We start from the raw sequence: 27920 nt of genomic DNA, 5'->3' as shown, positions 1-27920 counted from the left end.
AGACGTATTGAATAAACCTTTTCAGAAGAAATTTGAAGACCTATATATTTTCAAACAAATGTAAGGTATTTGTGACAATTAAATATATAATTTTTATGTTCATTACCTTCTTACGATAGGAGAAACATTTGTCAGGTAGCAGACTCAGACTTCAGACACATTTTGAATTAAATTACTCAGCTACAATTCCAGGGAACAGTTTAGGAAATAGTGTCCTAGTACACTTTTTAGAAAAAAAAAAAAAGTTGAATTCCTTTTAATGGAGAGAACTTTTAAGAAAGAAAATAACATAACTTTAGTTCTTTCAAGAAAATGACATAACTTTAGTTCTTTCACATTGTAATTATGACACACAGAACTTCAACTAGATAATGATTTCATGTTTTCCAAATACCAGTAACACTGGTTTCTGGGCTTATAGGGCTAGATGTTTTATTCCTCCTTTTTCTAGAACAACTTTTACCAATTGGAAGTAAAATTGTACTTCCCTTTGGAACTGTAGAATTAGGACATACTTTAACTGAGCTTCATGTTGCCTCTGTTCAGATAATGAAGTCTTCCTTTTAACTTTTTTAAAAAGATTTATTTATTTGAGAGAGAGTGAGAGAGGGCATGCAAGCATGGGCTGGAGTGTCCGAGAGAGAGGGAAAGTCTCAAGAGGACTCCGTGCTGAGCGAGGAGCCCAACACAGGGCTCAATCCCACAAAACCGAGATCATAACCTGAGCCAAAACCAAGAATCACTCACTCAATTGACTGTGACTCCTGGGAGCCCCTGAAGTCTTCCTTTTAAAAGTTGGCCAGGAGTATATGCCGTACAAACCAGGAACAATACAGAAAATGGAATCATCAGTAACACAAAATAAAGGGAGTTCTAAAAACTAAAGCAGAAGTTTGGAGTCAAGTAAAAGAATCTGCACAGCAATCTCTTCATATACTAGACATAAACATTAATCAGTTGTATTTAAAATAAGTGAGTCTCTTTAGCCTTCAGTTTAGAGGATTGATAAGATATGTGTGGAATTTCATATAATAACCACATAATTTAACTTCTTAAACTATCCCTCTCTCCAGTTCTTACGTAGCCTATGCGCAATTTAATCAGTCTTCCATTCCCCAAGTTCATTCTTTTATGTCCTTTAAGACACTGATCATAATGTATTGTGTGAAATCTGGTGAATTATTTCCTAGCTCTACTTGACTGTAGACATTCTAAATACTTTAGTTAACCTTAGGTATGCATGATTTTTTTGAATGAATTTGCTTATTGTGATCTTTTTGAGAATTCTGCATCTATGTATGTGTTACCATTGTTTCATATATTGTTCATTTGTGAGTACATATGAACATTTGCACTTGTCATCCCTGAGATCATATCATACACATTACTTTTATCATGGAAACCCACTTTATTTTTTGCTTGTTTTTAGTTATTAATCTCCATAGCAAAAAACAAAATTCACACCTCAACAGAGTTCTCTTAATCCCCTTTCTTACAGAGTGCTTTTAGTTACATGCTGTGAGCAGTGATAAAAGCTAATGTACCCTTCCTTTCTCCTTCACTACACAATTTGTCAACCCTAGAAAACTTTTTAATTGAACTTTGGAGAAATTATAGATTGGCATGCAGTTATAGAAAGAGAGATATAGATAATTCTTTACCAGTTTTTCCTCAATAGTAGTATCTTGCAAAACTATAGTGCATTATTATAAATTTACACTGATAAAATTCAACAAGCTTATTATTCAGATTTCCTGTTTTACTTGCAGGTTTGTGTTGCCCTTTCATAACTACACCCATGTCCTTCCCACTCCCAACCCCACAATTTCTGACCCCTGACAGCTAATCAGTTCTTCATTTCTAAAATTCTTTATTTTCTGGGGCGCCTAGGTGGCTCTCAGTTGGTTAAGGTGAGAGCTCAGGTCACGATCTCAGGATCCTGGGATCGAGCCCCACATCAGGCTCCCTGCTTCTCCTGCTTGTACTCTCTCTCTCTCTCTTTGTCAAATAAATAAATAAAATATTCAAAAAAATAAAATTCTTCATTTTCAAAAATGTTAGATAAGTGAAATTATACAGTATGTAACCTGTTGGAATTGGATTTTTACACTCAGCATAATTCCCTTGATATTCATCCATATTATTGCATGTATTAATAGCTCATTCTTTTTTTTTTTAAAGATTTTATTTATTTATTTGACAGAGATAGAGACAGCCAGTGAGAGAGGGAACACAAGCAGGGGGAGTGGGAGAGGAAGAAGCAGGCTCATAGTGGAGGAGCCTGATGTGGGGCTTGATCCCATAACACCGGGATCACGCCCTGAGCCGAAGGCAGATGCTTAACCGCTGTGCCACCCAGGCGCCCCAATAGCTCATTCTTTTTATTCCTGAGTAGTAATAACATGGTATGGATTTATCATAATTTGTTTACCCATTCGCCTGCCAAGGACACTGGATTGTTTTCACGTTTCAGCTACTACAAATAAAGCTGCCATGGAACATTCACGTATAGGTATTTGTGTGAACATACATTTCAGTTATCGAGGATAAGTGCCCAAGGGTGCAATTACTGGACTCTACGGTAATTGCATTTTTAGTTTTTAAGAAACTACCAAACTCTTTTTCAGAGACGTTGTAATATTTTGCATTCCTACCCGCAATGTATGAGTGGTCTGGTTTTTTCACATCATCACCAGCATTAGCTGCTGACACAATTTTTTTATTTTAGTGATTTTAGTTGTTCTTGTAGGTATATAGTGATATCTAATTATGGCTTTAATTTGCACTTCCCTAATAGAAAGCATGTTAAAATATATCTCCATGTGCTTATTTGCCATTTATAGATCTCATTCAAATATCTGTTCAGATTTTTTACTGTTTTCTAATTGCATTGTCTGATTTTTCACTGTTAAGTTTCAAGAGTTCTTTGTATATTCCAGATATGTGGTTTGTAATTATTTTCTCCCTGTCTTTTTTTTTTTTTTTAAGACTTTATTTATTTATTTGACAGAGAGAGAGGCAGCGAGAGAGGGAACACAAGCAGGGAGAGTGGGAGAGGGAGAAGCAGGCTTCCCACTGAGCAGGGAGCCCGATGTGGGGCTTGATCCCAGAACACTGGGATCATGACCTGAGCCGAAGGCAGACGCTTAATGACTGAGCCACCCAGGCACCCCTCTCCCCGTCTTTTTATACTCTCAACAGGGTCTCTCTCAGAACACAACTTTAAAATTTTGATGAGGTGCAATTTATCAAACCATGCTTTTTGTGTCAGGTCTAAAACTCTGCCTATGCACAGATCCTGAAGGTTTTAAACTATGCGTTTTTTTTAATCAAAGATTTTATAATTTGGTGTTTAACATTAAAGTTGGTGATCTATTGATTTAATTTTTGCGTAAATTGTAACACCTAGATAGAGATTCTCTCCTTTTCTTTTTTGTTTATGAATTTCCAATTGTTCCAAGCATCATTTTTTGAAAAAGGTATCTTTCCTCCATTAGATTGGTTTTGCACCTTTGTCAAAAATCAGTTGAGCACATTTGTACAATCATTTATTAGTTTATCTTTGTCTTATAATCTGAGCTGTAACAAGATCTTCAGAGTAAACTGAACATGGAACTTTAAGCCCCCAGATGATAGAGCATCTTGGTAAACACCTTTGGCTTCCCAGAAATGCACATTAAGTAAGTAGAAAATCATTTGCACACAGGCTCATAGTGAGCAGCCTACTGGATTGCCCTACTGGAACAAGAGCCAATATATTTTAGCTGAAGACATTGGGATTTGAGTTCTCTATTAGATATTATTCAATCAAAATGGACCAGATGCACAGAAATACATAAACATCATCAAGAAAATTGTTCTCTACAATTAAGACAAAAACAATAAGTAGAATCCAAACCCCAAATGGTACAGATGTTAGAACTGAAAGAAAAAGTATTTTTGTAAACATATTCAATGAACTAATAGGACAGAAATTTTAAAAAGGTTGGGACAGGGAAAGGAAATTACACTTATATAAGGTTATTAAATTTATGAAGTAATTTGTCACATGACAGTTGTGAAGTGGAAATTGGGAAGAGATATAGTAATGACTAATTAATAGTGAAAAACTGAAGGTTTCCCCTAAGATTAGAAATAAGACAAGAATATCCAAACTCAACATTTCTATTCAATTTTGTAGCTGAGGTCCTCGTCAGTACAATAAGACAAAAAAGAAAGATAGAGGAGTGTCTGGATAGCTCAGTTGGTTAAACATCCAACTCTTGGTTTCAGCTCAGGTCATGATCTCATGGGCCAGGAGATCAAGTCCTGTGTCAGGCTCTGTGCTCTGTGGGGAGCTTGCTTTAAGATTCTCGCCCTCTGCCCCTCCCTCTCACTCAAATAAATAAATCTTTAAAATAAAAAGGAGGGAGGGAGGGAGGGAGGGAGGAAGGAAGGAAGGAAGGAAGGAAGGAAGGAAGGAAGGAAGGAAGGAAGGAAGGAAAGGCTTAAGGATTGAAAAAAGAAGAACAAAAACTTTTCTTACACATTAATGACGTAATTGCCTTAAAGAAGATCCTAAGAAATCTACAGGAGAAACGGTAGAAAATATAAGTGAATTTAGCAAAGTCATTAAATAGAAGGTCAACGTATAAAAATCCATTCCATTTCTGTGTTTTAGCAACAAAGTGCTTAAAATTAAATTAAAAATTCTCTTCATAATTGCCTCCAAAGTTCTTTTTTTTTGTTGTTTTTTTATTTTTTATTTTTAAAGATTTTATTTATTTATTTGACAGAGAGACAGCCAGCGAGAGAGGGAACACAAGCAGGGGGAGTGGGAGAGGAAGAAGCAGGCTTCCAGCAGAGGAGCCCGATGTGGGGCTCGATCCCAGAATGCTGGGATCACGCCCTGAGCCGAAGGCAGATGCTTAACGACTGAGCCACCCAGGCGCCCCATGCCTCCAAAGTTCTAAAACACTTCTAAAAAATTATGAAAAATATGCAAAGTCTCTAACCTGGAAAGTACAACACATTGCTGACAGAAATCTAAGACGTATGGAGATTGAGAAATACACCATGTTCTGAGAGTGGGAGATAATATTCGTAAAATGCTTATTCTCCCCATTTGACCTATATATTCAATGTATCTCAGTCACAATATCAGCAAACATTATTTCGTGGAAATCGATAAGCTGAAATTAAAACTTATATAAAAATAAAAAGATCCAAACAACTTTTTAAAAACTAAGCAGTTGGACAAGTTACAATATCTGAATATGCTGTATTAATTGAGAAAGTGTGGTTACATGTACAAATCAATGGAATGCCAGAAGCTATAGAATCAGACCTTTTTTTTTTTTAAGATTTTATTTATTTATTTGACAGAGAGGCAGTGAGAGAGGGAACACGAGCAGGGGGAGTGGGAGAGGAAGAGGCAGGCTTCCCACTAAGCAGGGAGCCAGAGGCAGGGCTTGATCCCAGAATGCCGGGATCACGCCCTGAGCCGAAGGCAGACACATAATGACTGAGCCACCCAGGCGCCCCTAGAATCAGACATATTTAGAGCCAACTGATTTTTGACAAAGATCAAATGTAATTTAACAGAGAAAAGGTAGTCTTTTTTGACACATGATATTAGAATAGCTGTGATGTAAGCAAACATGCAAAAACAACAAAAACTCAGTAACTGACTTAACCCACACATACAAAGCCCACATGGACCAGATATAAATGTAAAAGCTAAAACTATAAAATCCCTAACTGAAAAAACGAGAATATCTTCATGGCCTTTCAGCTGGCAAAGACTTCTTTGATAGGACACCAAAAGCATTAACAATAGAATAAAAATATTAAAAATCGGCCTTCGTCAAAATTGCTAAAATGGACTTTATTAACCTTAAAAAGTTACTCTTTGAGAAGCATAATTCAAAAAACAAAAGTACACTCACAACTTGTGAGAAAGCATTCACAATGTATGCAATTTGCAACGATAAACATGCAGACTACAAAAAGAAAGGATGTATCGCTGTCCTTGCTCACTTGAAATTCACGAGGAAAGTTTTTGTCTTTGTTAGGCTCAAGATAAGAAAGCATCTGGGCCCAACATTTCCAGTGCAATGTGTATACTTAGAAAACTCCTGAAGAATAATAATAGCCAGAAACTGCAAACAATCCAAATATGCAGCAACAGCAGAGTAGATACACAAACATCAGATTCTTAAAAGTGATTATTATACTGTAAAGACTGTACTGAAAATCAAAAAAACTACAGCTACATATAATAACATGGATGAGTCTTGCCAACATAGTATTGACATAAAGATCTCAATTATATGAATTAAGAAAATATACAGAAGTATACTACATGACTTAGACATTTATTATTTGGTCCTAAAATTATTTGAAAAGTAAGTGTACGGTTAATATAAAAGGCAGAATCAAGGTTGTAGGGGTTTATGCATGGGAAAAGACACCTGGGTAATGTTCTATTTCTTAGGGTCATGGTTAAATTATACATTTATGTTTTATGTATGTTTTTTGTATATTAGTTCATCTCTAACTATTTTGGAAAAAAAGTCTATAATTTTCCTAGCCAGACGACTTTGACTCTTCCTCTTTAACACTCCCATTACACTCCAGTTATACAAGTTTTTGCTATGATTTGGTCTTATTATTTTACATTTCTGTTTTCCTCTAAGTATTTTGAGCATTAGTGAGAGGGGTCTGGGTATCTTGTTTCTCTCCATTGCAAAGAGCTAAACGCAAGAAGTACTTACTGAGGTGAGCCAAATTGATACAAGCAAGTGTCTTCTAAGAAGACAGAACGGATGGTGCGGTACCTGTGTGTTTTCTCAGTTTGCAGATGAGAAGACCAAAGTCCAGAAGCCGTTAAGTGGCATGTCAGAGTTAAGAGTCAAGTAATAACACAGTCACCTCAGGACAGGATGCCAGGCCTTGTGGGCCTGTTTCTCCCTTTCCACTACTTCATGTCACCTGGAAACGGGGCAGTATCTACTTGGGCAAGCTCTGATGAGTCCTATTCTTAAAACTGTTATGTATGAAAAAGCTGTACGCTCATAGTGACTAAAGGAACCATTTAAGTAATAAACTGGCAGCTAGGAGTTCCAATTGGCCCTCAAATGGGTTTTAATTATGCTGCCTTTTTTTTTTTTCTTGCTAGTGGGTAGATGTGGAATGACAGTGGACCAACCTGGCACTCTAGAGGTCCCCGAAATCACCACAGCTGCTTGGTTTACTCTCAGCTCTAAGGCACATTTACACTGCCTGTTGGCTGAGCATTTGCAACCTACATTAACCCTTTTCCTTGTTAAATGCATTGAATTCCAGACAATGAATGTGCCTTAATGACCACACAGTTTGTTTGTGCCACTGTCAGATTAAAACCCAAGTCCCTTTCTTCATCGGCCAGGGGATCTTTATGATACTCCACCTTGTTTAAAACTTTTTCCTAAAGAATTCTAAGTTGTTAGAAGAGCAGATTGGAATTTTCACCTGTGGCAAAACTGCTTTTGGTGTTTCACATTTATTTCCTCCTAGTTTACACACTTCAGTAATTACATGTAAGTCTCACTCCGACGCAATGATAAATGTCACATAACCAAGCTGCGGAGGTGTAATAAATTATACTTAAGTGTTATTTTAAATATATTTCACCCATTTCTTTCTTCAGTAAATATCGAATGTGTAACTGTGCAAGGTGTCGTGATAGACATGCAGAATCCGGCAAAAATACTGGACAGGCATGCCCCTGAATTAGTGAAGCTTGCATACTACCAAAAGAAACATAACGACTAACTTAATTATGATTGTAATTACTTAACTGTAGCAGTGCTAAATTACAAAGTGCCCACTGGCATGAGAGCATAGGACAGAGAACACTTGACATGAGAAGTTGGGAATTAGTTAGAAATGACCTACACTTGGGGAAAGGACTTCTAAAAAATAGTAGACAAAAAAAGCAGCAGGGAGCAGGGAAAGGTAGAGCAGAGACAGAAAGAACATTCATTCCTAACAGGAACTCAGAAACTGCCCATGTGGCTGAAGTGTAGAAACTAAAGAGATTAATCACGAGATTTTATGTCCAGGACCTCCTAGGATATATGAAAGAGTTTGACGTTTACCCCAAGAGGGATGCAAACCCATCGCAATATTTTAAGGAGACCCTCATCATTGGATGGATTATTTTGAAAGAATATAATGAATGCTGAATGAAAAAGTTGTTGAAGGGAGGCCAGGCTGATTGGGGAGAGTCAATCAGGTACCTACAGAGTACAAGACCCTGATGATGAGGACTTGAAATGAGGTAATGGCAGCATAGATAGAAGTAGATGTATTCCAGAGATGGTGATTCGATTGGATATAGAGGGTCAGGACAAGAGTTGTATTCAAAATAATGACTGGTCCATGAACACTGCCACAGAAAACAGATGCCACCAATAAACAATAGATAATGGCAGTTATCAGCATGGACCTCCTGAATATTAGACCTAGCTGGCGAATGTCAGAGATAATTCCACCTCTCACTGAGATACGTAATACTGAGAACGATTTTGGGAAAACAAGTAAAAGCTTACAGAATAATGACTGTTATAAAAGAAAGCTACAGGGACAAATTAAAGATATAACTGATTTCCCTTTATTCATTTTGCTATGAAGATTCTAATCAAGAAGCATATTATAAGGCTGAATAAACTATATTCCATAAGTCTTATTTTTTAAAAGGAGAATCTTTATTTGAAAATTTCTGCTTGCTTAATATTCACTTCAACTAATGAGGGGATTTTTTTTTTTCTAAAAAAGAGCCTAATCATTTTTGCACTAAAAATATTATGTCTATTATTGTTATGAAATTAAACAAAGCTATATGAAACCCTATTAACCACTGATAATTTAATAATGACTTTAGAGGTCACTAGAAAAGTCATTTCTAATTAAAAATTACATGTTTAAAAAATTATGGCGTAGGACACAAAGAAAAATTACAGTAACTTTTCAAAATATTTTGATTCAAAAAATGAATATTCCAATATTTTATCGTTTAAGAATTCCATAAAGATTTTCTTCCCTTTCTGGGACGCCTGGGTGTCTCGGTCGGTTAAGCATCTGCCTTCGGCTCAGGTCATGATCCCAGGGTCCTGGGATACAGCCCCACGTCGGGCTCCTTGCTCAGCCGGGCATCTGCTTCTCCCTCTGCCTGCCCCTCCCCCTACTTATGAGCGTGCTCTCTCTCTCTCTCTGACAAATAAATAAAATCTTTAAAAATATATATATTTTCTTCCCTTTCTAAATATTTATTTTCCTTAAAAATTCTACTGTATATTCAGATAAATGTATGTTATCCCCAAAATAGCCAACTAGTACCCTATAAATATTGGATACAAAAATCAAATGTGTTGTTATACTTGGTTTTTTTCTCCTAATAAAACAACAACATAGAACTCAGAACGCCTGCATGAACCAGTTTCCTGATTTGAACAGAATACCTGTCTTTCAGGGATATTAAAATGTACAGATCTTTACAAAATACTAAATTGTATTATCCATCCAGGTGGTTGAAAGGAATTGTACTCGCTTTACTGGCATTAGTACTAAACAATCCAAAAGACATCATTCGTACTCTAAGTTATCATCAGCAACTTTCGTAGCCATCAAGGAAGGTAGTTATAGGTTCAAGTTGGAGCAATGGCAGGAAAATCCCTTTGATTTTTGCATGGGGGCCTTGGTAGAGAACCTTGAGCCAATAAGCTGTGACTCTTAAAAAATTAACAGAAAACGTACATTCGGGAACTGCTTTGTCTTTTTTAATGGGTAAAGATCAATACTAAGGATATGCTGTCCAACACTGTAGCCATGTGCTCTGCTGAGAACAAGACAACAGGCCCAAATGGAAATCGCTTGTATGAAAGACCCACGTCACCAAACCAAAACTCAGTTATGGTTTTGGCTCTTACAGAAATGGAATCTTACACCAGTCATTCGCGGCCCGATCAGCACTAGTCTATCTGCCTGATAGACCCCTGCCATCCCCTAAAGGAAAGAAAGTAACCTTGCAGGAAACAGCCTCGTTTTTTTCCCTCGTGTAACTTCCTCAGTTGCTGGAGCTTCTATCTGCTAGGTTGGCTGCTGCCTGATTCAAATCAATTTGTACTCAAATAAACTTAAAAATCTGAATATGCCTCAGTTTATCTCATAGCAGTTCTTAGCACTTAAAATATTTACAGTCTAAGTTGAGATGTAAGTCCAAATACACACTGAATTCCAGACTTAATATGAAATAGGAATGTAAAACATCTCAAGAATATTTTTAGAATTGGTCACACAAGGAAATAATATCTTTTTACGTTGGGTTAAATAAAATGTTCTTGAATTCAATTTCACCAGTTAATTTTTACTTTTAAATGTAGCTTCTAGGAAATTCAAAATTACAGATGTGGCTACCATTATATTTTTCTTGACTACTGTTCTAGAGGCCAGCAAGAACAAAATGAGGCCCATTCTTTACTTCAAGCAGTGTCTTATATGTTGTGCCCTATTCGATGTTTGCGCTAACATTCTTAGGGAGTTTATATTCATATATTCTAACACTCTTAGAAGCATAATAAATGCTTACATGAATTATGTTAATACCTAGAGACTTTTTTTTATCAAAATAGTCTCTTCAAATTTATGTTTTAGTCCTGATAGCAATCCCAACAGTTCAACATTTTATCTTTAGATATCTCCTTGATTGGAGATGGGAAGAAATGTCAAGCCTACCTTTTTTTTTTAAGATTTATTTTGGGGGGTGATGGGCAGAGGGAGGGACAGAGACAGAGACAGAATCTCAAGCTGACTCTGCCTGCACTGAGCATGGAGCCCGACATGGGGCTCGATCTCTTGACTCTGAGTTCATGACCCAAGCTGAAACTAAGAGTGGGACACTTAACCAACTGAGCTACCCAGGTGACCCAAGCCTACTTTCTTTTTACATGTCAAAGTTTTACATATTAACAATTCAAGATAACCAGAAAGAATAGGACCAATTAAGAATTCTGGAATATGAATAAAACAGAAGAAAATGCCTATTTTAGTTAATAAATTGTTTGCACACATATTCTAATGTGTGCCTTTGTTATAGCTTTTCCAGTGAAGACTTCATTTACTTTCATTTCTGACTGTTGGGTAAATAAATACTTGAACAAAAAATGTGGTAGTAGAAACCTATCTGAAATCTTACTTGTGTTTATTTTATGGCAGACATCCATATTTTGAAAAAGATAAAAATCCATACTTTTTTTTTCTTTTTAAGATTTCATTTATTTGACGGAGAGAGACAGCCAGTGAGAGAGGGAACACAAGCAGGGGGAGTAGGAGAGGAAGAAGCAGGCTCCCAGCAGAGCACGGAGCCCGATGGAGGGCTCGATCCCAAGACCCTGGGATCATGACCTGAGCCAAAGGCAGACGCTTAATGACTGAGCCACCCAGGCGCCCCATCGTACTGGTTTCGTTAAATGGAATATGCACAGGGACTAGCACAGTGTTTACTGACTAATTACATGTTATTTTCTCCTAGCAAGCTGCTCACTAAAGGAGTGGGGTGTTACTGAAGGATATTATTGAGGGGTAGAGTCCACCCGCCAGCATCACCTCCATAAAAATCATTGCTCCAATTTCCCATGATGTCATGTCACTGGAGAAGTTGATTTTAGATATTCGATCTTGAGACTGTCGTCTTCTCTCTGTTGCCACCCAAACAGCCCAGTCCAAACCACTATCAACTCTCATCCTGGTGACTGTAAGTCTCTACTGGGTCACCATTTTTCTACTCATGCCCCCTCCACAATTTATTCTCCATCCAACAGCTAAAAGCATGTTTCAAAAACATAAACTAGATCAGGTCATTCCCCTCCTTCCACCCTCTAGCGGCTTCTAGTTGCACGTGGAATAAAATCTCTTGTCTTGCCCTCTGAGGTCCTACAAGAGGTGGCCCTGCCAGTACCTCTGATTTTAAGCATTCCCCCCCCCCCCGCCGCCATTTTCTTTTCTGTTCTTGAAATGCTGGGCTCCTTCATACTACACCCCCCTTCCCTCCAAGTTCATTTTGATTCAAGGGCTGATGGATTTGTTAGTTGCTGTACCTGGATGCACTTCCGCAGTCTTTATGCCACAGTTGAAAAATCTCTGGACTAGCTTTGTCTGCAGAATTGTCAATTTATCTGTCATTTATTGTCATAGTAATGGGTACAGTACATGAACTACACTTGGTGGACAACAATCTGTTTTGTTTTGTTTTGTTTTTTTAAGATTTTATTTATTTATGTGACAGAGAGACAGCCAGCGAGAGAGGGAGCACAGCAGGGGGAGTGGGAGAGGAAGAAGCAGGCTCCCAGCAGAGGAGCCCAATGTGGGACTCGATCCCGGAACGCCGGGATCAAGCCCTGAGCCAAAGGCAGACGCTTAACGACTGCACTACCCAGGCGCCCCAGTGGACAACAATCTGAAAACATTTTCTCTCTCCTACTATTGCTCTCCAAACCAGGCAGCACAGTTGCCAGTGATGTGGTTCTAGTGATGGAACAAGATGAGCAAGACAGAAAGAGCTTGGTTCCCTGGATCCCAACATGGAAGACACTGTCCATCAACCAGAAACAATGCACTAGACTACTAAAATTATCACCAACTTTTATTGTGTTAAGCCATTGAGAATCTGTTGTTATAGCAGCTATAAATACCCTAAATATATGTAATGAGTCGTAAGTAAATGGCATAGCAATGCCTTCCATAACAGACAGAATTATTTATAGTGGTCAGGTTTGTGACTTTATGGGGAAATCCGGGACACCAGAACACGTTCCTGTGAAGTAGCTCATTTCAGTCATTTGTCTTTGAACTCTGCTAGAATGTTATGTCCATGCAAAGAGGGACCTTATTTATAGTGTTTATTACTATTCCTCAGCATCTAGAACCCTACCAGGGCTATCAGAGATCCTCAATAATATTTGCTAAAAGAATAATATGTGCAATTGATGACACTTTAGAGTTTGCATATAAATCTAACTATTGAGGGGCTCCTGGGTGACTCAGCTTTAAGGTTAAGTGTCCGACTCGATTTCAGCTCAGGTCGTGATCTCGAGATCATGGGATTGAGCCCTATGTAGGGCTCTGAGCTCAGTAGGTTCTGCTTGAGAGTCTCTCTACCAAAATAAATAAATAAATCTAACTATTGATAGACTTTTTTTTTTAAGATTTTATTTATTTATTTATTTGACACACAGAGAGAGACAGCAAGAGACAGCACAAGCAAGGGGAGTGGCGGGCAGAGGCAGAGGCAGAGGGAGAAGCAGGCTCCCCGACAAGCATGGAACCCCAGGCGGGACACGATCCCAGGACCATGGCATCACGACCTGAGCGGAAGGCAGATGCTTAATCTACTGAGCCACCCAGGCACCCCTGATAGGCTTGATATTCTGGATAATTATGATGTTTAACTAAATAATAAAGCAAGCATGTAGATAGAAATCTGACTCAGGAGGAATTTAAAAATCTCAACCCAGGTTCCCTCCTGCTTGAAATTTTTTGGGTAAGGACAGCTGCCTCAGGCAAAGCAAGACAGTGGGTTAACTTTATGACTTGGTTGCCGGTTCATACCTTCTGCAAGCAGGAACAATTTAATTCACTAAATATTTGAGCTGAAAACCTCATCACTTCCTGCTCTCCCAGGATCAGAGTAAATAAAGATTATGTTTTTGTCTATACAGAGCTTAATTTAGTCAATGGCAATTCAATATACACTAGCAGGAAATATTTTTCACTGTATCATTTCTCAGAAGATCATCATGAGTTTACTCCAAAAGGATTATTTCTGAGATCCAAAACACACAATAACATTAATTTAAGACCCATAATTGTGGAACTCTTCTATTTTAATTTTATTCAGTTTAAAAACATTACCAAGTCAATAAACAAATAATACCAAAGGGTATTTTGTAAAGTCTCATGTAATTCGGGAGAAATAACTATAATCTGTCTCAATGTCAGTGCCAGCAGCTCAGAACTCAGAGGTATCAGGTTTATAACTGTAAATTAGAAATACCATTGGCATCTCTCCGCGACAGCCGTCTGCATGTCACTGCCATTTGCACCCACAGAAGTCAGGTCTCACACCACCCCAGTCTCCAATCCTCTGCCATCCAACCTGAGACACACAGAACGCACAGGTGCAATCAAGGTGGGCTGCTAACACCAGACTGGGCTGATGTGGGGGGAGACGATGCATTGATAGGCACTGAAGAGCTGTGAAAGAGCTAGAAACCCCTGTGGAGTCTATAGGTTTGTTCATGCGTATTCAGCCATTTCCCATAACCTTGGGGGGGGGGGCGGTAATAAAAAGCAGTGACAAATAGAAATATATCTAATTGCAGGGACTTCTCCCTAGGAAGTACCTTCCTGCTTAGCTGTTGCTGACAGGGACTGCTGAGACAGAAATAGCTCAAAATAGTCATAACTCTCCCCCTTACAAAATTCCCATAGAAGAGTGTGGGTTTTAAAAAGCTTCCTTTAAAAAAAAAATTAAAAATTAATAAAAATGAAAAGCCTCCTTTATTCACTGTGTAAATAGTGATGTCTTGTTTGCCTCAGGTATGAGAGCATAATAATTTGTCATATTAACCCAGTCCCCCTCCTCCTATTGCCCAGTGTCCTCTGCTGCTATCTGAAACTCTCCCCCCCTTATTGTCACACACACACACACACACACACACACACACACCACAAACACACACCGATTTCAAATTGCAGCCAAAGTTTTCTAAGCCCATTGTCCTGGGTAGGTTTGCTTCAGCCTGAATTGAATAGAACTGTTTCAACATACCTTTTGTTTACGTTTCATTTTGCATTGATTCTAATGTTCAGAGATAAACTTTGGTTTTAGAAGGACTTATACTTAATACAGAAGGCATTAACTTTTTCCTCAGCTGGGGGATAGTGAAAAAGAGAAGATACTTTTTCTGAGACTTCCAACTGCCTCCTGAAGAAAAGACCTGTCTCTGCTACTTCAGTGACTTTTTCAGAGGCGTTTGAGAAGCTTTGGGGATGCTCTCCGAAGCCTCTGTAGAACCATAGGAAATCAATGGGGAGAGCCCAGGCCATTCTCTAGTAGAAGAAAGGGTTGAATAACTATGCTGAAGGAAGTACAGTGTGCCATTTGGACTCCAGGAACATTTGGGATCAGAGAACCAAAGGCCAATAGGACACAGTCTCATAGTTTTGTTCCTTTACGTCTGTTTTCTTCTCTATATTCCTCCTCCCTCTCTACTCGTCCTTCGACTCTATTCTTTCTAAAATCAGCTCAGCTTTGGGGTGCGTGGGTGGCTGTCAGTTAAGCATCTGACTCTTGATTTCAGCTCAGGTCATGATCTCAGGGCTGTGGGATCCAGCCCTGCATCAGGCTCCTCACTGGGCATGGAACCTACTTCAGATTCTCTCTCTACTCTCTCCCTCTCCCTCTGCCCCTTTCACCCTTCTCTCTCTCTCTTAAAAAAAAGGGGGGGGAAAAAAGGAAAAGGAAAAGAAAAGAAAGAAAAAGAAAAAAGAGAAGGAATTTAGCTCAGCTTCTAGCATGGGGTAGAGAACACAGCACTCAACAGATCCAGCATTTTACATCCATGGCCACAGTGGAGCCAGTTTTTGTTCTCAGTATTTGGTATCGCAAATGCCAGGAAAGGATGCTTATTGACTTAGCTTTGGTCCCATATCCACCACTAAAACTCAATCAATAGAGAGGGATGAGGACATGTAAAGAAAAAAACATTACAGACACGTTGCACTGATGAAGCCAAATGATCCGCAATACAAAGGGAATCACATGTATTCTCGAAGTTTAGGGACTAATGATGTGAAGCAGAACTGCAGTAAACCTTCTACTCCAATACTGTTACGAAGTGACAGCATCAAAGACAATTTCATTCCAATTTTCTGTCCTTACATCCTCAGCATGTTGGCTACTTCCTGTGGCCTCAGAAGCACTGTAGCAGCTCCAGACACGAGGGTCTCACCTATCATCCACAGGCCAGAAGACAGAGTGATCTTTCAGTGTTACACCACATGACCATTACTAGAATAATTAGTTGCAAGGGGAATAAAATTGTCATTTGGTGTTATAATAACCTAAATTCACCCCCGTCTGTCTGAAGCACACAGCAATGACACCAGAGGTAAATCAAGTTTCTGTTAGCAAGAAAAGATAGCTGAGATAGGCTGTGGAAAGGGGGGAAAGGAGGGAGTGGAAGGGTAGAATCATGGAGTATATGCATGTGCCCAAAGGTAGCCTGATAAACAGTTTTTTTGACTTGAGAACTAAATACTTTTTGTAGTAACCTTAGTGAGTAGCTCTCCTATGGAAAGCACTAGAAAAAAAAAAAGGACGGGGATAGGGATCATCTGGACAATCTGCAGACAGTGGTGACTATAGACTTAGAGACTTCTCATCAGCAAACACATCTTGTTTTCTCCAAGTACATTTCTCCCTTGAAAGATATTAGCTGTGGATCATTTAAAGAATATTTCCCCCACTGGGATTACCAGCCTTCAGATCAACTCTGTGAACTTCTCGATATTCCTCCACTAAATCCTTGTTGCCTTAACTTAACCAGTTTGTTTCTATTATTCTCTTCCAAGAAGTCTGATTGGAATGTTTATCCTTTGTGGGTTTGTTGTTGTTGTTTAAAGGCCAATCTGCTCTACTAATTCAGAGCTGCAACTATATTCAGATATCAAGGACGCCTGGGTGGCTCACTTGGTGAAGCATCTGCCTTTGGCTCAGGTCATGATCCTAGGGTCCTGGGATCGGGTCCCACATGGGGTCCAGCATCGGGCTCCTTGCTCTGCAGGGAGCCTGCTTCTCCCTCTGCCTGCCACTCCCCCTGCTTGTGTGCAGGCTCTCTCTCCCCACCCCAACAAATGAATAAATAAAATCTTTAAAAGATATTGTTATATTCAAATATCAGACATGCTGAAAAGAGGGAAAGGAGAGTATCTTCAGTAAAGGGTGCTGGGAAAGTTGAATAGCCACATGCAAAAGAATGAAAATGGACTATCTTACACCATAGACAAAAATTAACTCAAAATGGATTAAAGACTTGGAACATTAGACCTCAAACCATAAAATTTCTAGAAGAAAACACAGGCAGTAAACTCCTTGACGTGGATCTTAACAATGATTTTTTTAATCTAACACCAAAAGCAAAAGCAGCAAAAACAAGTGGGACTACATCAAACTAAAGCTACACAGCAAAGAAAACCATCAACAAAATGAATAGGCAGTCTACAGAACGGGAGAAAATATTTGCAAACCATATATATATGAGGGGTTAATACCCGAAATATAGAAGGAATTCATGCAACTCAATAGCAACAATCTGATTAAAAATGGGCAAAGGACTTAAATAGACATTTTCCCAAAGACCTACAAATGCCCAACATGTATATGAAAAGATACTTGACATCACTAATCATCGTGAAAATGCAAATCGAAAGCACAAGATTATCACTTCACACCTGATAGCATGGCTATTATCAAAAAGTCAAAAAGAAGTATTGACCAGGCTATGCAGAAAACAATCTGATTAAAAATGGGCAAAGGACTTAAATAGACATTTTCCCAAAGACCTACAAATGCCCAACATGTATATGAAAAGATACTTGACATCACTAATCATCGTGAAAATGCAAATCGAAAGCACAAGATTATCACTTCACACCTGATAGCATGGCTATTATCAAAAAGTCAAAAAGAAGTATTGACCAGGCTATGCAGAAAAGGGGACCCTTGTGCACTCTTGGTGGTACAGTAAATTGGTACATTCACGGAAAACAGTGTGTCGTTTCTTCAAAAAATTAAAAATGGAAGTACCATATGAGTCAGCAATCTCAGTTCTGGGTATATATTCAAAGGAAATGAAATCACTATCTTGAAGTGCTATCTGTACCCCATGTTCCTTGCAGCGTTGTTCACAGTAGATAAGACACAGAAACAACCTTATTGTCTGTCAACAGATGAATGAATTTAAAAAAGTGTGATACACACATGAATACCATTCAGCCTTAAAAGAGAGGGAGATCTTACCATTCATTACCCTTCGTAGATGGACCTAGAGGGCATTATGCTAAGTGAAATAAGCCAGACACAGAACAGCAAATACATATATGCAAAATCTTTAAAAAGAAAGTCAAACTCCTAGAAACAGAGTAGTTCCAATTTTTCAACAAAAATCTATGTTCTGGATTACACAGTGAGGAACAGCTTTACATAACAATCTCTGTGCACCTTTCTGATTATCTTCTCCCAACAAATTCACTGGTTCAAAGGGATTTAGGAATTTTAAGATCTTAGAACTTGTTGGAAGACAATAACTAACATTTTAAACAAAAGAGATGGCACGTAAGTTGTTCTTAATACTATATACATGTATGTAAATAATATGTATATGATTATATGCATGTGAACATATTTCAGTTATAGATTTTTTTGATATAAATATATCATATCTTTATCAATGTTGCTATGGTGGGAGAGAAGAGAGTCTGATCCTGGAGTCAGAACTTTAACAGACCTAGGATTCTACCACATATTATTAATAATGTGATCTTGGTCAATTTATTTGACCCACCTGACACATTTCTGTTACTGAGCTGAGTCAGTGTCTTTACTTTATCTGTCCATGGCCTCCGCCCAAGCAGAAATCAGGGAGCTTTCCACGCAGGTAATGTTATCTGGTGATCTCAATTTTCATAATGGAATGTCAATCCTACATCTGGCATAAAATTCTTCAGTAAGACAGAAGTTCCTATCAGGAAGTACCATCTCAAATTCTCTGCTATTCAGCTCCCATCTAAAGCTTGATGGAAGGTGAAAGTTTGAGAACTTTATCTAAATAAGCACTACTTTTCAACTGCATCTATTTTATGAAGAAAATAGAAATTATCATTCATTCATAATAGCATGCTTTAATACTATTGATATCTATTGCCAGAATTACTAAACAAAAAATAATGTTGTTCCCAGGGAAGTTTTTAAGCAAATCCACAGCCTATAGTTTTACTGTTTTACTCATATCTACTACCGAAGGTTATTACTAATATGCCAAAATGTATCATGGTAGGAATGATCAGTAGGAACTAGAATATTTTTTCTTTCTAACAATGATAAACTTTCTTCTAATAATGAAGAATTTGGTGATTCACTATTTCTAATTACTATATAATTGATTCTGTTTTCTTTGACTGTTAGAAACATCAATACGAATTTGAAATTTATGTTTACTCTTAGGTTTGGTGTATGTTCCAAGTACCTATTGCTGCAAAACAAAGCACCCAAAAACTTAGTGGCTTAAACATTATTTTTCAGCATTCTATGGGTTAATTTAGCATTGTTCACGCACTTGCAGTCAAAAGGGTGGGCTAGAGCATTCAGAAGGCTCAAATTGGCTAGATATCAAAGATGGCTTCTTCACTGACACATCTGGCAACTTAGCTGGGATGGCTAGCCCAACTTTGGGCAAGTCCAAGAGCAGCTGTCTCCCCTCTCCAAGCCCCTGCCCCTTGCAGCCTCTCCACAAGGCTTCTTCACAATATAGGGGAACTTTCTATAGGACTACTGGCTTCACCTAGAGCAAATATCCCAAGGAAACTGGGGGTAGCCACAAGGTTTTTCTGACTTAGCCTCACAACTTAGGCAGCATCAGTTCCACTGCACTTTATTGGTCCAAAGCAATTTGCTGATTCAGCCCCAATTCCAGGAAAGGGGAAAACAAAAGCACACGAAGACCAGGAGGTGTGATTTATTATGGACTACATTTAGGGATTATTTATCACAGTATCGTTAGATTTCCCTTTTTCTTATAGTAGGTTTTCTGTTTTGGGGCACCTGGGTGGCTCAGTCAGTTAAGTGTCTGCCTTTGGCTCACGTCATGATCTCAGGGTCCAGGGAGTCTTCTCTCTCTCTCCCTCTGCCCGTCCCCACTGCTCATTCCCTCTCTCAAATAAATAAAATCTTTAAAAAAGAAAGAAAGAAAGAAAGAAAGAAAGAAAGAAAGAAAGAAAGAAAGAAAAAAAGTAGGTTTTCTGTTTTATCACTTTCTGATACATATTTTTGATTAGAAGGTGCTTTTGATTTTTATAGAGAATCCAAGTAACAATAGATAAATTAATGTTTATACAAATGGAATAATACTATAGAATACTGGGTATGTTACGAGAATTGCTTGAGTTAAATGTGTGAACAATTTGTTAGTAAGATCATACCATAGTAATGATTAAGCATAAAGATAATTTGTCATGGTAGGGTGCCTGGCTGGCCTAGTAGGTTAAGCGTCTGCCTTTGGCTCAGGTCGTGATCCCAGGGTCCTGGGATTGAGGCCCGCATCTGGCTCCTTGCTCAGTGGGGAGCCTGCTTCTCCTTCTCCCTCTGCCTGCCTCTCCCCCTGCTTGAGTTCTCTCTCTGTCAAATAAATAAATTAAATATTTAAAATAATAATAATAATTTGTCATGGAAATTCCTGTTTTTGTTGGAATTCTAAGGACTTGTGCTTCCAACCAGTGCTCTCAAGTCAGGCAAATGCTCCATGACTGAGACAAGAGACTTGGTGAACTGAATGCAAGTAAAGGAAATCATGTCACAGTAACATTTCTTAAAGCTCTCTACATAGTTCTATTAAAATACAATCTGTAGAACCTGTATAAACACTTTCTTAGAAATATCTCCTAATTAACACAACAACCCGTAAGTGTGTATTTCATTTCCACAATTACAATTTGATGAAGCGTGAGAGTGAACTGAACAATCACAAGGTGTCTTTTATGACTACGATTCCAAGATTCTTCTCTAAAGATTTGATTCTCCGTTCCCACTGCTGCCCAACGCACAAAGTGTCACCAAAGAATTTGCACTGAGGTCTCTTCCTCTGTATTTCTCCATCCCCTTCTATCATCCAATTTTTGCCACATGGTGTAGTAAGGACTTTACCATGGTGTCCTTTTGGTCATTTCCCTTAAAACTATTCCAGCTATTCCTGTTGCCAGAAACCCTTCCCTTAACCAAAGGGCCCTTTATCCTACTTAATTTTGGACTATCCAGCTCTTGGCTGCATTTGGCAAGCCACAGTGCAACTCTCACATAAATTGTGCTCTCTCTGGCCTCTATATCATTAAATATGCCATGTAATCTGCCCAGAATGTCATCCCCACTCTGCAATGTCAAATCCTCTGCCTCACTCATTAAAAAACCTTCCCAAGGCCAATGATCCTAATTACACAACGCAACCTCTTTATCTAGGCTTTTTACCAGTCTAAACACTTCCGCACTTAATGGGGACATCTATAATTGGCTTTATAACTGTTTTCTACATATGCATCATCTTCTTTAGTTCTTTTGTCTCTCATTAAATCAAACAACTGACTTCGGCAAACTTGTCTTTTATTTCCCTCGAAACTCTTCAGTGCATCCAGCCGAGGGGTCAGCATTTAGCACATCTCCAACAAATATGTTGACTAAGAAAATCAGCGCCAGACCTTGGTAAACTATTGCTTCCTGCACTTCAATTTTTTTTGCAGTTTAGCGGAAGGCATATTATGAAGGTAATTTACCATTAGAAAAGTGTTTTGAAATCCTTGAACAGGGACTACTCTTCAACAATTGCATGAAATACTGCCACAATTACAGTGATTTCTGGATGCCACTCTGCTACAAATCTGTCATCTAGAAACAAAAGGAATTGCCACTTGAAGAAAACCAGTTAACAAAGCACTGTGCAAGGCCAAGGTCCCACCTAGTCCACCCCGCATCGAATGGGGGACTTTGCTTTAATCTCCTGATAATAGAAAAAAATACTTTTAAGGTAATTTCAGCTAAGGAAAACTCGGGGAAAATAAAAAGACTCTCCAAAGAACAGCTCAGTCCCGGCCTAGCATGCCCATTTTCTTTTTTCCAGTTAACCAGATAGAATTAGGTTCTAGGAGATGGACCCTCTACTGTAAATCCATTTAAACAAATGGTCATTTAACACTATAATAGAATGTAAAATTTTTTGAACCACTAGCTAGGAAAACATTCTAATCTAATGACATGGATATAATATATAATTCTAACATATAATTATATAATGGATATAATTATTAAATGCTCATAACTCAAAACTCAACAAATGATACAATGAGTACATTTGAATAAGAAAGCCAAAGATTTAATGAATCGGGGCACCTGGCTGGCTCAGTTGGTAGAGCACGTTGACTCTTAATATTGGAGTCATGAATTCAAGCACCACGTTGGACGTAGAGCTTACTTAAAAAGATAAATAAGTAGTCATCATAATTGTAACATATATATGGTATAATAGAGGAGAGATTGTTCCTTATTAAGTTGTGTTGGACAAATAAATCCCTTTCACTTAATAAAGCTGGTAATAATTGTAGGGGCCAAGGGCAGGCTGCCCCAAGATGGGCCCCTTTGGCATATTGATTATTTTAAATAAGTTATTTAAGAGACATCCTTTACAAGGACACTCAGATCCTCCTGTCCCCCTGAAAGCAGGAAATAAATCTCCTATGTGAAGGGTACCTTCCCTGTACTAAGAAGTAAAGACATCCTTGTCACCAGAGATAGGAACTTGAAAGCTGAGAAAGCTGTGGTAACACACCTTGTTATTTTTCTAATCTACTAACTCATTCGAAATTGTTTAGAATTCCTTACTAAATGAAGCTCCCAAAGTTAAGTATCTTTGTCCTGATCATCCCTCACAGACTGTGTCTTTGTTTAAAAAGTATAAAAACTTCCTCCCGTCATTTCTTTGGGTCTCAATTTCATAATTGGGCCTCTGTGCACGTATAGTAAAACTTTTTTTCTCCTGCTAATGTGTATCATGTGAATTTAATTCTTAGTCCACCTGGGAGACCTTGAAAGGTAGAAAAGAATTTTTCCTTCAATGCTCTTTTCAAAATAAAAGAATACAAAAGTAAGATTATGTACAGTATTCAACTCTAAAGATAGTTTGAATTAGATTAAAAAAGCATATGGTTTGACATATGTAAGGATTTCACTTGGTTGTTTACAAATGTGTTAGTTCTAATTTGCTCATATTTTTATCTTAAAATTAATCAGGGCATTTGTAAGAAAAAAACTCTAAGCTCTCTGTACTACTACAGACCTGTGCTAATACAGTAGCCCCTAGTCACATAGGACTATTTAAATTTACTTCTGACACAAGGTACTCTTTCAGGATTTTTTTCCTTCGTCGGTGCCCGTGGTTCTTGGCCACGCCACTTCAAAGAATGAAGAGGTAGACCAGAGTGGTGGGCAGCAAAGCAAGTTTCACTGAGCGATAGCACAAAGTTCCCGAAGAGGGAACGAACTGGAAAGGGTCACCACCGGGCTTGTTGGCGGGCTGTTTTCAACCCTCCCTGCACCTGTCATCCAGTCAGGTTTCTGTCGTCTATCTACCACGTAGGAAAGGGTGGAGGGCTCCTTCCAGGGTGGAATAAAATCCTTTTAAGGGTAGTTTCCTCTTAGGGCGCGGGGCTTGTTCCTGTTTGCCTGCTTTCCAACTATCCTTCATCAGTACCAGGAGATAGCATCAGATTCCACAGCTTAAGGGTTCAGTTCTCCAACACCCATTCCCCCCGATCCGTTCAGATGCAACTTACAAGTTCAGATTGTTACTTGTACTTCTGACAAACTGCCTCTAAGTCAGAGGTACCCAAAACCCTCTCCTTGGGTTTGATTCATTTGCTAGAGTGGCGCCACGCTCCACAATTCTCCACGTGTTCACCAACCCGGCAGCTCTCCAAACCCCACCCTTTTGGGTCTTTATGGGGGCCCCATTACACTGACACAATCAATTAAATAATTGGCCATTGTTGGTTGATTCAACCTCCAGCCCATCTCCTCTCACCTGAGGTCTGGGGGTAGGACTGAAAATTCTAACCCTTGATTCTGGGCCGGTTCCCTTGGCAACCAGCCCCCATCTTAGGTGCTTTCCAACAGCCACCTCATTAACATAAACCCAGTTGTGGTGGAAAGGAGGTTATTATGAATAACAAGACACATATTTCCCCTTTATGGCTCTGCACTGGTTTCAGGAACTGAGGACAAGTGACCAAATATAATGACAAAAGATACTCCCATTGCTTTGATTGTTCAGGAAATTCTAGGGTTTTGAGAGCTGTAAGCTGGAAACCAAACTGTGGACAAAGACCGAATACATATTTCTTAGAAGTCACAGTATCGCAAATGCAAAGTAAAGAATACACAAATTTCCATTGCTTGGGAAGTATAATTTAATTTTATAAGTAAAGTTTTACACAAGTCCCTAATTAGTCATCAAATTTTATTATAAATACCCTGGGAATCTGGATAAAATATATTCATTCTTACACATATATTTATTCCATCTTACCTCTGTAAGAGGTTTAGGAAACTATTTGTGATCTATCAAAAAAGTTATATTCATTTTTAGGAACTGTATCTACATACCAAGGACAACATCTCAGGTAGGCAGAACCTTCAGGATACTAGTAAATCTCAAATCTGGGATTTTGCAAAAGCTTTACCATGGCACAGTAGTCCAAAGCTTCAGCTAAAAGTAACCTAGTGTCATACATTAATTTGATGATTTTATAGAATTATAGCCATAAAGCTGGTGAGGCAGCAGGAGGCAAGCTGAGGACAAAGCACAAGCTGACTCCCTGCAAACCGCCCCCCCCCCAGGGGCGATACGTGTGACGTTCCTCAGGTGCTCCCAGTTGCCCTAAAGCTAAGGGAAGGGAAACCTAATGGTTAGCTGATAGAGATCACAGTCCTGCAAGACCTGAGGCTCCCTCAGTTTACAAGTGTCTTAGTGATTTACAAGAACAAAGCATTCTTATCAATAACCTAACTTCCAGAAGGAAACTCCCAACTGTCTTAATGTTAATGACTTACTAGAGAGAAAAACAACCTTAACTTGACAATGGCGAAGGGTTCCAATTATCTTGTTAGGTCCTCTTAAGAGTAAGAAAGTTCTTTTGAAAACTTCCCTTTTTCCTTACCCCCAACTCCCAAGTATATAATCAGCCACCCCTCACAACCCCCATGCAGCAGCTCTCTCTGCCCTCTGCCCCCGGGTCCTATCCCCGTGCCTTAATAAAACCACCACTTTGCACCAAAGACGTCTCAAGAATTCTTTCTTGGCTGTCGGCTCTGGACCCCACCAACCTCACCTACATTCCAAAAACGACATCAAAACCATAATGATAAATATACCAGTGATGTACTTGTGAATTAGTTACATGGATTTGGAGAACAATAACAGCAAAAATAGAATATTTATTCTAGAAGCCTGAAAGTAAAATAGTTGGAAAGATTCCGTCACCAAAGCAGAAAGCTAGATGGCCAGTTTCCAAAATGTCTCATGAAATGTCTTTAGCTTGGTGAATTAACCACAATATGATCTATGCCTCTTATTTTTACAGCATATAAATGTTTAGATACAATATAAAAATATTTAAAATCATAAAGATTATTTAAAAAGGAACAACAGGCCCAAAATAGTCACTAACCCCCACAACAGCAAACTAAGACTTACCTGCAGTTTCAGCCACTCTCAGGAATGTGACCTTCAACCAGTTGATCAGGACTAGCCCGGTCAGCACTAGGGAGGTAAACTGCCAGACAGATGGCCGCCCGTCCCCCAAGGAAGGTTACCTTGCCTGGAATATCCTTGCTTTAGTTTATGACTTCCTTGTCCCACCTCCTCTCTGTCTTTATTTTTTTTTAAGGAAATTTTTATATATATTTTAAAGACTTTATTTATTAGAGAGAGAGAGAGACAGAGAGTGAGAGAGAGAACACGAGCTGGGTGAGGGTCGGACGAGAAGCAGACCCCCTGCTGAGCAGGGAGCCAGCTGCTGGACTCCAGGATCATGACCTGAGCCAAAGGCAGCTGCTTCACCGACTGAGCCACCCAGGCGCCCCTCCTTTCTGTCTCTAAAACCTTCCATTTTATACAGCTTCTCAGGGCCCCCTTATATTTGTTAGATTGGATGCTGCCCAATTCATGAATCATTGCATAAAGCCAGTTAGATCTTTATGTTTACTCAGTTGAATTTTGTTTTTTAACGAAATTGAATTTGCTAAGAACACTCACAAGAGAATAACACGTTATGAGAGAGAAAAATGTATCTAGTGAAACTGACTTGCACTAAATGATCAAATCAGCACATTCCCGTCCATTAGGTGGAAGGCAGTTGTGATCAGGACGGGATCAAGTGCAAGAGAAGCTAGTGGCTTGACACAGACGTATAATGACGTCAGACTCATAGACTAATATACACATCTTCAGCCGGACCGCTTGGGATCCTGTATCCACTCGCTGCTGAGGGCTCCATCTCCCTGTGCTTTGCTCAACACTTGAACTAGGACCAGCTGACCCTTGTCAGAGTTCTCTGCTGTTTGAATGGCGTAGCTTTTTCTGTATGCATGTGAGCACTTTCTGTTACCTTGGTTTTTACCAGGAACACCTTTTCTTTCTTTTGCAGAACTTATTTCTATCTCTAATTTGCTTTAATTATATGTTGACGCTACCTCTCAGAATAGACAAATGTGCGGCTGCTTGTAAAACCCCACTTGTGCTCTGCGTACACATACATCGAAATAAATTCTACAAAGAAAATCATAATAAAAAGTATAAATGCTGCTCAAAAGAGAGTTGTATTTATAGAATCAATATCAAATGATAAAATAGACGCTTCCAAAAAATTTCCTTGAGCTCTGGTATTTAAACTAAAATGAACGAGTGTTTTCTTAATAAGTCAAATATAAAACTACATTACTGATGTTTACTCTATCACCATTGATGAGGGAGCAGAAGGCTAGCTGAGGACAAAGCACAAGCTGACACGTTGCAACCCCCTCTTCTGCCCCCAACTCCGGGGTGGGACTTGTGTGACATTCTTCCAGGAAGCTCCCTAGTGTCTTAATGTTAATGCCTTGCTAGCGAGAAAAACAACCTTCACTTGACAACCACAAGCCCTCCGGTATCTTGTAGGTCCTCTTTAGCATATGAAAGTTCTTTTGAAAACCTCCCTTTTCCTTACCTCCCTCAACTCCCAAGTATACACTCAGCCACCGCTCACAACCCCGGGGCAGCAGCTCTTTCTGCCCACGGGTCCTGTCTTTAATAAAACCACCGTTTTGCACCAAAGCCGCGTCTCCGGACCTCACCCCACCAAACGTCACCAATAAAACAAAACTACATCAGCATCATGATCAATTAACATTTGTGAATATTTTATTAAGCATATATTTTTAAAACATAACATTTCCTTTAACCAAGGAACTTATGTTTGCATAGAAACGACCTGTCAAGATCAATGAGAGAAGATGTTTATTGGACAGAGTGCTGGATTGGAAGGAAGGAAAAACAGTAACTTAAACTCTCAGGGTTTCTGTTTCATTAGATGTAAAGTGAGAAAGTTGGGCTTTATTATTTTTGTCGCAGCTTCCAACATTATGATGTTATAACCCTAATAAGAAAATGAGGCAACCACAAAACACAAGGTTAGAAAATCAAATTCAAAGTCAAATCAATTAAATAAGTGTTATTGTACCATTAAATAATGGTGTTCCATCTTGGGGATTTTAGTCTTTGTAGTATCTCTGAAATAAATCCCAATAAGTAAGTAATATGACTCCCTTACAAGCTAAGTGTTCTGTTCAGTATGTTAATCTTTTTTCAGAGCTCTAGAGAATCATTTATTAAGGAAAATAATGTTCTAGAAGGATGAATGGTATTCTAGTGGCCTTAATTTGTACAATCAAATTAATCTAGCCTAAATGTGGAGAAGTGTCATTGAGGCTTAGGAAAACAATTAGAGAAAGAATATCTAAGGCGGAAAGCAATTTTTTTTTTTCTTAA

At 38.7% G+C, this 27920-nt stretch overlaps 1 protein-coding gene across 2 annotated transcripts in view; it reads right to left on the bottom strand.

The window, feature by feature from the left end:
• Positions 1-25647, bottom strand: part of LOC123803765 (uncharacterized) — a 350423-nt gene extending 324776 nt beyond the window's left edge. Inside the window, exon 1 of one of the 2 annotated variants that reach the window (XR_015723453.1) lies at positions 25590-25647. The gene's annotated coding sequence lies outside the window, so the exon portion shown is untranslated. Of the gene's footprint in view, positions 1-106; positions 2330-25589 lie in introns of those variants that run through there. The other variant, XM_087860247.1, reaches the window with a different exon arrangement.
• Between the last annotated feature and the right edge of the window lie 2273 nt (positions 25648-27920).

Source organism: Ursus americanus, chromosome X (assembly GCF_024610735.1).
Source record: "Ursus americanus isolate L20-20 chromosome X, mUrsAme1.1.p, whole genome shotgun sequence".
Classification (NCBI taxonomy): Eukaryota; Metazoa; Chordata; class Mammalia; order Carnivora; family Ursidae; genus Ursus; species Ursus americanus.
Note: the sequence above shows the minus strand (reverse complement) of the source record. Positions and strands in the feature narration are given on the sequence as shown.